General features: G+C 48.8%; 1 pseudogene; it reads right to left on the minus strand.

Moving 5' to 3' along the window:
- Positions 1-12,430: 12,430 nt before the first annotated feature.
- On the minus strand, positions 12,431-12,544 carry LOC136637618 (5S ribosomal RNA; annotated as a pseudogene).
- Between the last annotated feature and the right edge of the window lie 233 nt (positions 12,545-12,777).

Here is a 12,777-nt window from a genome sequence, read left to right on the forward strand (position 1 = left end):
GACCACCTTGAACTGTGGGAAAGTGGCCTCGAAATGTTTTAAATAAATAAGTGGGAAGAAGTGCAAGATGGTCTGGGAAAAGACCAACACATCCCATAGCTGCAAGAATGGGGGCTGGGGAAGGCTTGTCACATCCCCTGGGGATTCTATTGCATTCTGGAGGGAGGCATGAAGGTATCTTAAAGATTGCCTGGACTTTTATTCCCGCTGCAAAGTGCTGAAAAGACATTTACAGCATTCCCGTTCACTCTTTTTAGGGGGGGGGATACCTACAATAAAGGTGACAAAAGGAGAGAGAGAGAGAGAGAGAGAGAGAGAGAGAGAGAGCGAGAGAGAAATAAATACCATCAGAAGCTGCGGATTACATCCGTTTAAATAAAATAGATAATGTGTGCCCCGAGAGCTGACCTTTACCATACAAAGGAAGGTTATATTTCAGACCTTATTTCCTTGCCATGCTTATTTGTACTGAAGGTAATGTAGTTAATGCGTAATGAAAAAAAACCTTGAGTGCTTTCAGTATTTACTCCATTTCTCTTCTCGAAAAGGCTCTGAAATGCCACACTGATAGTGAAGGCGGCCAAGGTGACTGTTCCCTATGGAAAGGTGGTGAGATCTCCAGGTGAAAAACATGTATTCTCTCCCTGGAAAAGTTGTTGGCTTTTCATACCACCTTTTATTCCAAATCACCTTGAATTTTGCACTGCCTTTCCAGCACTGGTACTATATGGTAGGGATGGGAACTCGAGTCAGGTGACTCAAGCCTGAGCCACAAAAACATGTGTTTTTCACTGACCTGTGCAGACTTGAGTCACCTGAGTTGATGTCTCAGGCACTGACTCGAGTCTGAGGCCAATGACTCAGCACTTGGTCCCCACGTATGCAGACATGAGTCTGTGTCGGAGTGTGCTTGCTTACTTTTTTTGTGGTGTGAAAGACCTCGGGGGCCATCATTTAGACCCAGTGAGCAGCAGGAAGATTCCAGCCAGGAGTCAGGGAAGGGTTAATGATTTGCTTTTTTGGGGGGGGGGGAAGCAGGCTCTCTTGTACATCTCTGAAGGAACCACTGCTCATTGGACAAAGGATGACAGTCTGATTTTTTTTTTTTTTTGTTGGATGAGGTAGGACAGAAAGAGGAGCCCAAGGGGGTTCATGACTTAGAATTGGCTGGAGAAGCTCAGGGAGGGGGAGGAGGCAGGAAACCTGGGGAGCGGCTGTTTGTAGCGATCACACTTCCCAACCACATGGCTCCTTTGAACTCTCTTGTTAATTGTTGTTACTTGGGAAGCCTCATTGAATAAATGGTGCAAATGGGACTACTTCTGAGTATAGCTGCAAAGGATTGGGCCATACTGGGAAGCCTCCCAGCTGCTGTGTATGACCCACCTCCCTCTTGTCACTTCTGTCCCCACTCTCACACAGTCTGACTCACCCTTTCCCACCTTGTTTACAGATGAAATGGGGACATCAGATGAGTGGTTAAAGAGAACTCACACACACACATCCCGGCAGCAGCTCCATATTTTTTTCCCCTGTGGATCTGAAGCTGGCTTTTTCAAGGGAAAAACTTGTGTCTTGAGTCTTTTTGAGTCACCAAAATGCTCTGAACAACTCAGAAAGTCTGCCTATTAGGACAAGTCGATTAGCAAGGAGTGGAGATTCGTGACTCGACTCGAGTGAAACCACGCTTGACTTATCCATCCCTGCTACATGGCATTGAGAGCAAAAGTTATTTTACATGGGTCTTGCTTTTTTTGACCTCTGTTTGTTCTAGAGCAGATTTATATTCATGATAATATCATTGATCTAGCACTTTTCCTGCATGTGAACATACGGAACAGAACAAATTGATCCTGGGATTATTTGCATGCAAAGCCTACATTCTACTACCAAGCCGTGACTTTTCCCCTAAAAGAAGTCATACTCAGAGGCTTTACTAGGGTTTGTGTCACCCGGTGCAAGAGCTCATTGAATCATTCCCATGATGGCCTCCCTCCTATACCAGACCATACAGAACAAAGTGTAGTATTTTATGCACACCATAAATACAGAGGTGTCACTAGTGTTGGTATACCTCAATTAACTTTATGTTAATATACAGGTTATCCAATAAATCAGTAAACAACAAAAAACCAGTGGCCAACTTGATGACACACAACTGAATAAGAGTTCTAGTAATAACTCTGATAATGGAAATGAAAGCTTACATATACAAACACCTTTTTGGTTCCCTGCTGTATCATATTAGCACGACATTGGCTCTTAGAACAATCAGTTCCATTGGTCAGTTCTGAGTTAAGAAAGTCCACTTTTTGTTGCATAAGGCAGTTGATTTTCCTGGTTAATGGGCCATAGCATTTGATAGAATATAGGTAATTCAACATAGTTTGTTTCATTGCAACCCCTCCCCCCGCAATCCCTACTGTTGCCACTGCTTATATGAATGTGGCCATAGTATGTAGGGTTGGGGGAAAGGGAAGGCACACAGCTTATGCACTTGGTGTTCCTTCTGGGGTGATTGTGACAGACTGTCCCAGAAATGGTAGTTTCTGCCACCAGGAAAGGATCATTTTAAAAAAGAGGGGCGTCTTTTCTCCTCTCTGTAGGGAACCCAGTTATTGGGGTTCCCTCAGCATGGAAGCAGGTTGCTATAGGAACATCTGGGGAGCCAACTATCTGACCATTCCCAGCTTCTTTGCACCTAGTCACACTTTGTGACTAAGCAAGAAAAACACATGCATAGTGACTCGGATGCAAAAATGGCTTTGAGTTCTGAGTCAGTGATTGACAGGACTTAAGTCTGACTTGGGAGTGAGTGACGGGACTCCAATCACTGAATCCAAATCTTATGAAATTTCATACGAGCCTTAAAAGACTGGCTGAATAGGAATGCACTGGGGAGCGAAAAACCAGGTTGCTCACTTAAGTGCTTGGGTCTCTCTTCTGCTAATTAATTGGCTAAAGCCAGAAAAGAGCAGCTCCTTTCTCAGACTCTCCACTGTGGTGCCCTCTGGACATTACATATTACCAAGTCTCCTCTGGTGGTTTCAGTGCGGCATCTTATTTGAGGGTAGGCAAATCCCACAGCAATCCATCTTGGTCCAGGTACACATACCTCTTCCCCACATAAAGAAGTCCTCAGGTGCCCTTTGAAGTCATTACTGACCCTCCGGGGGCAGTGAGAGGCCCTGCTGAGTTGTCTGTGCTTCTTCATAACACATTATAGGTTCTCAATAATTTCCTTTGTGTGGACAAAGACATAATGAAGCTTGGGGCTGGATTTGTCTGTTGATATTTTTTTCTTCTCTCTCTTTCTCTCTCGTCTGTGGCATTTCTCTCACACACAGAGAAAAGATTCTTTTAAAAATAATAAAATAAATGGGAAAAGCCACATTGCTCTGTGTTTTAGTTTATAGATTAGTCTCTGAGGTCCTGATTACCTGCATCTCAACATCTGTAGATAAATGAGAAGCAGTTGAGGATGAGGCATTTTGGATGGTGGCATCCCATTTATGTAGGGCCCTCCCCAGACGTTAGCGTTGGGCAGGAGTCAGGTAAAACCAATTACCCTGCACCCCCCCAATAAAGATGCCAGGCTGGTGCTTTGGATTGAAACAGATCACTTTATTAAAGGTTAATAACATTGCAGCAGAGCTAGCCAGTTAAAACACTCAACCTAAGTAGGGGATGCTAAACCAGGGGGACGTAGCCTTTCCTCATCAGGGCAGTGCCCCAGCCCAGTAATCATCTATGGGCACAATCCTAACCAGGTCTACTCAGAAGTAAAGTCCTATTTTGTTCAATGGGGCTTACTCTCAGGAAAGTGTGGTTAGGATTGCAGACTTCCTTGCTCTCTTTTGCACCTTTTCCATTTTCACTATGTCCTTTTTCAGCTGTGGTGACCAGAACTGGATGCGACTCTCCAAAATTGTGGGCTGTCTCCACCCACCTGCATTGCCGTGCTCATCCAGGTTCAGCCCACCTGATTGGCCCAAGCTGCCAGTGTTTCAATGGTTGAGGGGGGGGCATGCATCATTCCTTGCTCTGGAGCGTTCGTTGAGCTCCCAAGTGGGGCTCAGTAGCAGGATGGAGGGCACTTGGAGGGGTTAGGGATCTGGCCACCTGGCAGGTGGGCAAGCAGAGGCCCAGCCAAGGAGGAGGCATGTAGCCCTGGAGCAGTGTGGGAGTGACCACAAGAACAAGAAACAGACACCAACAATGCCTGTACTGGTCACCTCCCTCCTGCTTAGACTCCTCCTCTCACTGTGGTGGATGGGCACTTGGGTACAAGGTATCTGGGGCGGGGGGGGGAGTGCCATGGGAGATGTATACAGCATCTCCTTGCCAAACCTGAGCAGCTACTGACTCCCCCTGCAATGTGTGGGGTCACCCCTCTCCAGTGACCTGACAGGTTTGTGCCTGGTCCTGTGCAGAGCTTTTCCCCACTGCTTTAAAAAAAAAAAAAAAAAAAAAAAAAGCTGAAGAGGAAGAGGAGTGTGGCCATGGAAGAAACTGTGGTGATGTCATCATGTCACCGCAATTACTTTCATTTGGGGGGCGCAGAATTGGAAGGTTTGCCCCAGGGTGGCACACAGGTCAGAATCCCCAGTGGTCTCTCTCCTGTTATCTGCGCAATTGTATTCATAGGTTATTAGGATTCGGTGATTTATTGTCTTATGGATCACTGCTGTTTTTGGCAGTTAAGCAAATAGCAAAATTTCATATTTACATAAACAAGGAAAACTGTTGTGAATACAGTATTAATCTTGCAGCAGAATCTGGGGGTGATGGAGGGCTTTTAGAAATACTTGGACGTTACAAACCAGGTAGCAAACGGTGCGTTCCTTCTCATTTGGAGGGAATGTTATTTTGTCCCCACATTATTATTATTATTATTATTATTATTATTATTATTATTATTATTATTATTATTATTAACAACATTTATATACCGCTTTTCAACTAAAAGTTCACAAAGCGGTTTACAGAGAAAAATCAAATAACTAAATGGCTCCCTGTCCCAAAAGGGCTCACAATCTAAAAAGATGCAAATGAATACCAGCAGACAGCCACTAGAACAGACACTGCTGGGGTGAGGTGGGCCAGTTACTCTCCCCCTGCTAAAAAAAGCAGCACCCACTTTAAAAAGTGCCTTTTACCCAATTAGCACATTGGGACAAATTCTCCAGATACTTGCCGATACTTACAATTTCAGCAGTGCAAGCTAGAGGGGGTACAAAGCACTAAGTTTTGCAGGTGCCTGAACGCGCTGTGCAAGCAGCCCCTCCATCTCCCCTGTTTTGCTCCCCACCACCCAGAATGGCTCCAAAGAGGAGGGAGAGGGGCTGCTTACACACTGTGGTGAGGCTCCCTGCAAAACTTAGTGCTTTGCACTCCCCTCTAGCTATGATGCTGAGCTTTCCTTCTCTCCTAGCTTGCTTTCCTAGCTTTCCTAGCAAGTTACATTTGTATCCCAGCCTGCCTTTGTGGCGCACAGACTGTATCACAATTGCCAAGAACAATGTGTTAGGCTAAGAGAAAGAGAGCGTTGAGCATACAGAATTTTGACTTGCCACTTGTGTAAAGGAAGAATCCTTTCATGTAGAAAACGAGGTCTGGAAGAAAGCTGGGTTAAAATACCTTATTTAGCATGTTGGGGTTCCCCTCCTCCCACAGGTCCCCAGCTTACCCAGGTAGAGGACTTCTGGGTCAGAGGATCAGGGAGGAAGCCAGTGGAGCATGAGGCCACCTGCCCATAGGCTGCCTGGGCACTCCTGTGGGCAGCAAGGCACAGCACAGGAACCCTGTGTGCCGAACCCCCCGCTTCGCCCCCTCCCCGCCTTGGAGGAGGGAGGGGGGAGACAGGGCGCCAGCCATTCGGCTGCTGGGCAACCGCCCCTCCCCTGCCTTGGGGGGGGAAGGGGAGCACTCCCTCGCCCAACCAGCCAGGGCCTGCCTTGCTGGGCAGGGCACCTGGCTGTGACATCAGGAGCCCACAGCTGGACCTCCTGGAGTCGTCTGCAGAGCTACAGGACCCAGGTGGGCAGGGCCAGCCCACCCCCCAAAGGCAGAGACCAGAGCACTGGTAAGTCCAGCCAAGCCCCTGCAGCCGCCTGAGCAGCGCAATCCTGGGAATCGCATCGCTGCCTGATCCCTGCCCCTTAAGGGGGCAGAGGCCAGGGCCCTCAGGTTGGGGCATCACGACGCCCCGGTTTGAAAACCACTGACTTAGAGTCTAAGGTGAAGCAGTCCACCAAAGTTTTACCACAAATCTAGGTCTTTGTCTGGAATTTAGTCTCCCCCAGGGCTGATAAGCTGTTCAGAGGATCAGGAACTGGAGAAAGGGGGCATGTGGACACATTATTGCCCCCCTTCTACATCACTTAGTACGTGACATGTTCCGAAGGCATCCAAGCAAGCTGTAGTGATTGTCAGATTGTGTAGAGATAAGGAGTGGCATCCAAAATTGGCCGGCAATGCAGAGTCACAAATGTGACATACAACTAAGCCTGAATATGCAGCGCTGCTTGACTGCATAGGGGTCTTGTGTTGGAGGAGAGAAACGTGAGCTGTCTTCATAGATTGGGAGTACTTTTCTTGCACCACTTCCAGGTTCCTTGTCACTCATAATATCCAATGAAATGCTTCATGAACCAATCATTTAGCTGCCCTGAAAATCTTCCAGAGGAGCTGTCAAACACCCTATTAACACACTTACTGACACTGGCCACAGATGACTGTCTCTCGAACATGCCAGACTCAAAGTATAAATAGTTTTGTTGGAGGATTTACTCGGCGTGCTTGAATTTTGAAGCACTAAATAAATAATGCCACGCTTGACTTTAAAATATTGGAAATGCAACTACATCTATCCGGTTTCAGCTTGGAGATTGTACATTCATTTAGTGAAAAGATGTAAAAACATTAGACTTAGGAATCTGGTTGATACATCTAGTTGTGGACAAGTAAAAAGTGCTGCATGAGTACAAAATTTCCAAAACGTCCACTTGCTGGCAGAGCCAAATTGATATTCACTTATCTAATGGTTGTTGCACTGCTCTTCGACATTAGAGAATCATAGAGTTGAGGGGGGAGGGGCTTCAAGGAAAGCAGCAGGAAGATCCTCTCTAGAGCAGTGTTTATCAAACTGTGGATTGGGACCCACTAGGTGGGTCATGAGCCAGTTTCAGGTGGGTCACATAGCACCTAGCTCAGCCACCATTGAAAATACAGAGCTGAAAATTCAGGGTACAGAGCTGATGAGCAGGGCAGGGTGCTTTGCCTTGAATAGGTGTGAAGATGAGACGCTGGGAAGGGAGGTTGCATGGTTGGAGAAGGATCCAAGTCTGCTTTCTGCTTTGACTTCCAAGCTGGAACTTTTGAATTCTGAGCTAGGCAAAATAACAGCACAAGTGTGTGGTGTCATGGGACTGTTGGCTGATCTCTGCTTAGGCTTGAAGCCTAAATTGATGATGTCACTTCCGGCCATGACATCACTTCCAGGTTAATGACATCACTTCCGGTGGGGCCTGACAGGTGGCCCCACCTGTCATTCGAAAAGGTGGCTTCCGGTGCTAAAACTTTTGAGAACCAGAACTCTAGAGCAGGGATGCCCAAATCCTGGCCCTTGGGCCACTTGCAGCCCTCGAGGCCTCTCAATGCGGCCCTCAGGGAGCCCCCAGTCTCCAATGAGCTTCTGGCCCTCGGGAGATTTGTTGGAGCCCACACTGGCCCGACACAGCATGAGGGTGACTGTTTGACCTCTCACATGAGCTGTGGGACGAGGGCTCCCTCCACTGCTTGTTGTTTCACGTCTGTGATGCAGTCGAGGCAGCAAAGGAAAGGCAAGCCTTGTTTTGTGCAAGGACTTTTATAGGCCTTGAGCTATTGCAAGACCTTCATTCATTCATATAAGTTCATCTTTAATATATTCATTTATGTAAACTTATGTAAATTTATTCAGATTTTAAATGTAAATTAATTCTTTTTCCCCCGGCCCCCGACACAGTGTCAGAGAGACAATGTGGCCCTCCTGCCAAAAACTTTGGACACCCCTGCTCTAGAGCATCACCAAAACATACCTGTCAAACCTTGATCTTAATTTAATACCTCCAACAAGGCAGAAACCATTCTTTCTTAGGTAAATGGTTCCATTTTCAAACTGCTTTTACCATGAAGAATTTCTTCCTGGTAGGCAACTGACCTCTCCCCTTCTGTAGCTCCAGTAGAGCTAAATTCCATGGTTACTCCTTCCTGATCAATAACTAGGGTGTTTGTTCACAGCCTATGACATCACAGCTGCTCCACCAGCAAGCTGTCATTCTTTAGATAGAAGAATGTTTTATGTTAAAAACATACACAAATGCTACTTTTCAATGGGCATTTTTTTTAGCGTGGAGGAGCTTGGCCTCCCTTATTTATTGGCAGTGTGAGCCTATGCCACCTAGATCAGTGTTTCTTGAACTGTGGTGAGTCTTTTTCGACTCAACGGTGGGTCACAATTTGATTTTTGGTGGATCATGAGCCTGCCACAACCAGGAAGTTGCAGGGCAACATGCATATGACCTGAAAGTCGCTTCCAGGTCATGCCAGCCCATACCCTGTGTCATTGGCCATGTCACACCCCACAATGCCTTGCAGAAGTGACATGGCACAACACAGTCAGTGACGTGAGGTATGGGCCTCCACGACCCGGATGCAGCTTTTGGGTAGCATACCATATTGCCCTGCAACTTCCTAGTTACAGCGGACCAAGGATCCGCATTAGGATCCACCAATGGCAACCAGGTAGATCACAAAAACAAGGAGTTTGAGAACCCCAAGCTACAGAACCCAACTTAATTTTTTTAATGAAACATCAAAGGCTGCAATGCTAAACACTTACAGAGTTGTAGATGTTATTGAATATCTATTATCATTATCTATTTTTGAATAAAGAAATATGTTTAGGATCAGAAGATTAATTTAAAATATGGCCATGTTTCCATCTGGGAAGGTTGAATACATGAGACAGAAATTGTCCCTGAAATCTAGTTTGCCCTTTCTGTGCCCCATGAATCATTTTTCTGGTGCTGTCACTGTTTTAAAATGACACTTTTCTATAGTGCCAACTCCTCTGAGTTTGAAATGCATATTCATCATTGAAGAAAATTACAGCAGGCACTGAAATTTTGCTTGCTGCAAAATCCAGAGTAAATGCGAGGTTTCTTCTTTAGTGGTACTCGGCCAAGGGCCTTTGGACGGCCCCTTTAAGAATGGGGGTGGAGCAAGTGCAGTGATGTCTACCATCTTGCTAATCTTCCCCCCCCCCTTCTGTTGGTTCATTGTATGCATTGCATTGTAGGTAAAGGAAGATTATGGCTGCCATCACAATGGTCAAAAACACTCTACTGCTGCTAAAGTAAATCCCTCAAGGGAGGGGAGATATTTACTTCAGTGATATCAAGCTCCGGGTGCTTCTCAGTGGTTGAACTGGTAGCCAACATTTTTTTTTTCCACCAAGGTTTCAGGCATCAATCATGGGCCCCCAGATGGTTCTGGGCCACTTGGGGTTCTGGGGGTTCAGATGGCCCCCAAGCTGGTGACACTTGATGCAAGCCCTGCTGTTCCAGTGAAACAGCTGGAAAAGCCCTCCAGCTGTGGATGCAGGTGGAAAGGGAGTTGCCCGGTTCCCCACCTGCAGGCCTTGCTGGGCAGCTATTTGTCGGGAGAGGGGGGCAAGCCTGGGGCATGTAGTTTAAAGGCTGGCACCCTTGCTTTCCCCAGCCTCTTGGTTCCTCAGCAGCAGCAGAAGGAGAAGCAGGGAACTGCAGTGTTGAGGCAACAAGGGACCAGCGTGGCAGGCCAGAGGGGCTGGGGAGGGGAATCTGGTACCAGGGGTGGGTTGCAGCTTTCCTGTGGAAGCTGCTGCGGAGCTTTGCTGCTGATTCCCCGGGCGGCCTCCTCCTCCGCATTGTTTATCCCAGGCTGGACAGCCACCCTGCCTTCTCCTACTCCCCTCCCTGGGCGGGGTGGCTCTTCCTGGGCAGGGTGGCCACCCAGAGGAGCGCCTCACCAGTGCGCCCTGAGCTTCCCCGCTGGGCCCTGCATTGGAGCTGCCACGGGGAGGGCAGCGGGCAGCTGCGCTCACTCCCAGCCACTCTCCCCGGTGCTTGACCGGAAGCATCCCCACCAGTCTCTTGTTTGGGTGGCAGCGGGGAAGGCAACAAGCAGCCTCGCTCCTGCCCAGGAGTAGGAGGCCCATGGCACAGCGCGTGGAGTGAGAGGAGCTTCTAGGAGAGGACCAGCTCCCCGTCATCTCCTCTTGCCCTGAAGGCTCAGATAAGCCCCTTCACTCCCTCCTCTGCTCCCCTTTTCCCTATTGCTGGAGGGCAGCAGGCGGCCACGCTGCCTCCCGGGTTGCGCCAGCACATGTCAGGGAGTCCCTGCAGGTCTCCCATTTGAGTGACTGGGGGGAAGGCAGTGAGCGGCCATGCCTCCTGGGGCACCTGTAGGCACGTGGGTAGCATGGCACAAGAAGGGAGAAGGGCTTCCAGGAAAGCATCAGTGGTGGGCACCGCCCCCACCACTTTTTGCTCTTGAGGGCTCAGACAAGCCTCCCCTTTGCCTTTCAGCCCCCCTCTCCCCCTTTTTTTCTCTATTACTTGGGGACAGGCGCTGGGAGGCAGCTTGGAAGGGGTGGCGACTCGTGATAAGGGGTGCAGGGGTTCTGTCTCAAAGGTGTAGCTCAGTGCTTTTCATACTGCTTATAGGCAACCATGCCCAGAGGAATAAGAAAGTGCCCTCCAGCCCCTACTCCTCTTTCTTCTTCAGATGAGGAGGAAGATGCTCCCAGCTGAGGCTGCAGTCTGGTCCAAACTTTCCTGGGAGTAAGCCCATGAGTGGACATGCACAGGATTCTGCTCTTAGAGCACTAGTTGCTCCTGTGGAGACGCTAGAGAAAGGGAGCATCTTGAGGGACTAGACTTGGGGAGGTGGGCAACATTTCAGCTGTCCCACCCAGTCGGATGTCTAATCAGAAGGATAGTGGAGCTAATCTAACGCAGATTCTTTCTTTCGGGATAACAGCCTTGGAGAAGCCAGGTGAGCAGCAGCCTCTAGTTAAACCTCTTTCTGCCCCCGCAGCAGCTGTGAGCCAAGTGAACACCCACAAGCACAGGTTGCACCAGCACACACAGTGCCGGCACTTACAGCTCCTACAGTGTCTGTCCTGGAGAGTCAAGAAGCAACAAGCCATGACCAGGCTGTTGTCAGCACCTGCTAGGACCCAGGAACAGGGTGAGCTTCAGCAGACCCAACCAGCACCTGGCAATGCAGCGCAGACACCAGCACCCACAGGAGGCGAGATCACACAGGTATACAACTCAGCCTGGCTCTGGGTGAAGGATGACCAGGAAATGAACAAGCCTCAGAATACCCAGCCTGCACCTGGAGTTGCAGAACCCAGGCTCACTGCATCAACGGGTGAAAGCAGATAGGGGAATAGCACGGTGGGGGTCAGAAGCTGGGTTGAGAGGGATGGAGTCAATTTGCCTGCTGCAGCACTGGCACTGCCCCCTCCCCCCAATGCAATATTGGCTGGGGAGGGGATTTCCACCAAGGACGCAAAAATCTCTCACCCCGACACATTCAGTACCAGGTCCGGAGCAACCAGCTGCTGTGAATCAAAGAACAGGGGCACCTTTGCCGGGGTCTGCAGTGACCACTGCCCTCCCTTTCAAAGGGGTCTCCTCAGTTTCCGGCATCCCCTATGAGCTTACTCCTTACGGCTAGAATTCTTGTGGTGCCTTTTACCAGGCCCACGACTGATCCATAAATGGATAATGGACAAGAATCGGAACAGTTGGTTCAATGGATGATATATGCTGCTGTGGTTATACTGACGTAGCCAGCCAAGGTGGCCACATTACTCAATATTTAACACATTTAGAATGTTGAAGGAATATACAGCTATACCTGGGCTTGCTTTGGTTTAACTCTTTAGATTGCAAGCATCGCATTTTCCTGCCCTCGCTTGGTGCATCCCCCAGGATGAACCTGGGGTCCAGATCATTATCACGACTTAAGCTAATTTGGACAATCAACCCAGCAGTGGGCATTTAATTTCAAGGAATGTCTCAGCCCAGGCCGCAGGTGCGACTGGGGGGTGGTGGGTCAACCCTTATGCTCCTGCTACTGGTTTGTTTTGACAGGAAAATGTAGCAGGGTAGACTTCACCTTCTCCCACTCATGAGTCCGGTGTAACAGCAAGCATACAGTCTCTGCGCTCCAAACCATCGAGGTTCGGACAGGGACAGAGGCTGTAGGCAGGCCAGGGTTGGAAGGGTGGTGAATTCCCCTCCCAGACAGGGACCCACCCTGATTCATATTGCCTGCATCAGTGGCACACTTGCAGGCTTGGCAACCTTCAGTCTCGAAAGACTATGGTATAAGCCTACAGCACCCAGTATTCCCAGGCGGTCTCCCATCCGAGTACTAACCAGGCCTGACCCTGCTTAGCTTCTGAGTTCAGATGAGATCGGGCATCTACAAGGTAACAGTTGACACTTGCAGGGCTACTCTGATAAAGAATTTGCACGTTACTATTGCAACTTAGACAAGGGCTGTAGGATTCCCGTACTTCCTCCCCTTGGCCCACCTGACCAGAGGGAGGGTCTGCTTACCACCCTTACCTTTCTGGGAATCCAGCTTGCCGCTGAAGGCGAGTGCTGCTGCCCTCGGTGGTAATTAGGCAGGTAGGGCCTGCTTAAAGCAGGAACCCGGGTTCATTAGGTTTCT

This window comes from Tiliqua scincoides, chromosome 1 (genome assembly GCF_035046505.1).
Source record: "Tiliqua scincoides isolate rTilSci1 chromosome 1, rTilSci1.hap2, whole genome shotgun sequence".
Classification (NCBI taxonomy): Eukaryota; Metazoa; Chordata; class Lepidosauria; order Squamata; family Scincidae; genus Tiliqua; species Tiliqua scincoides.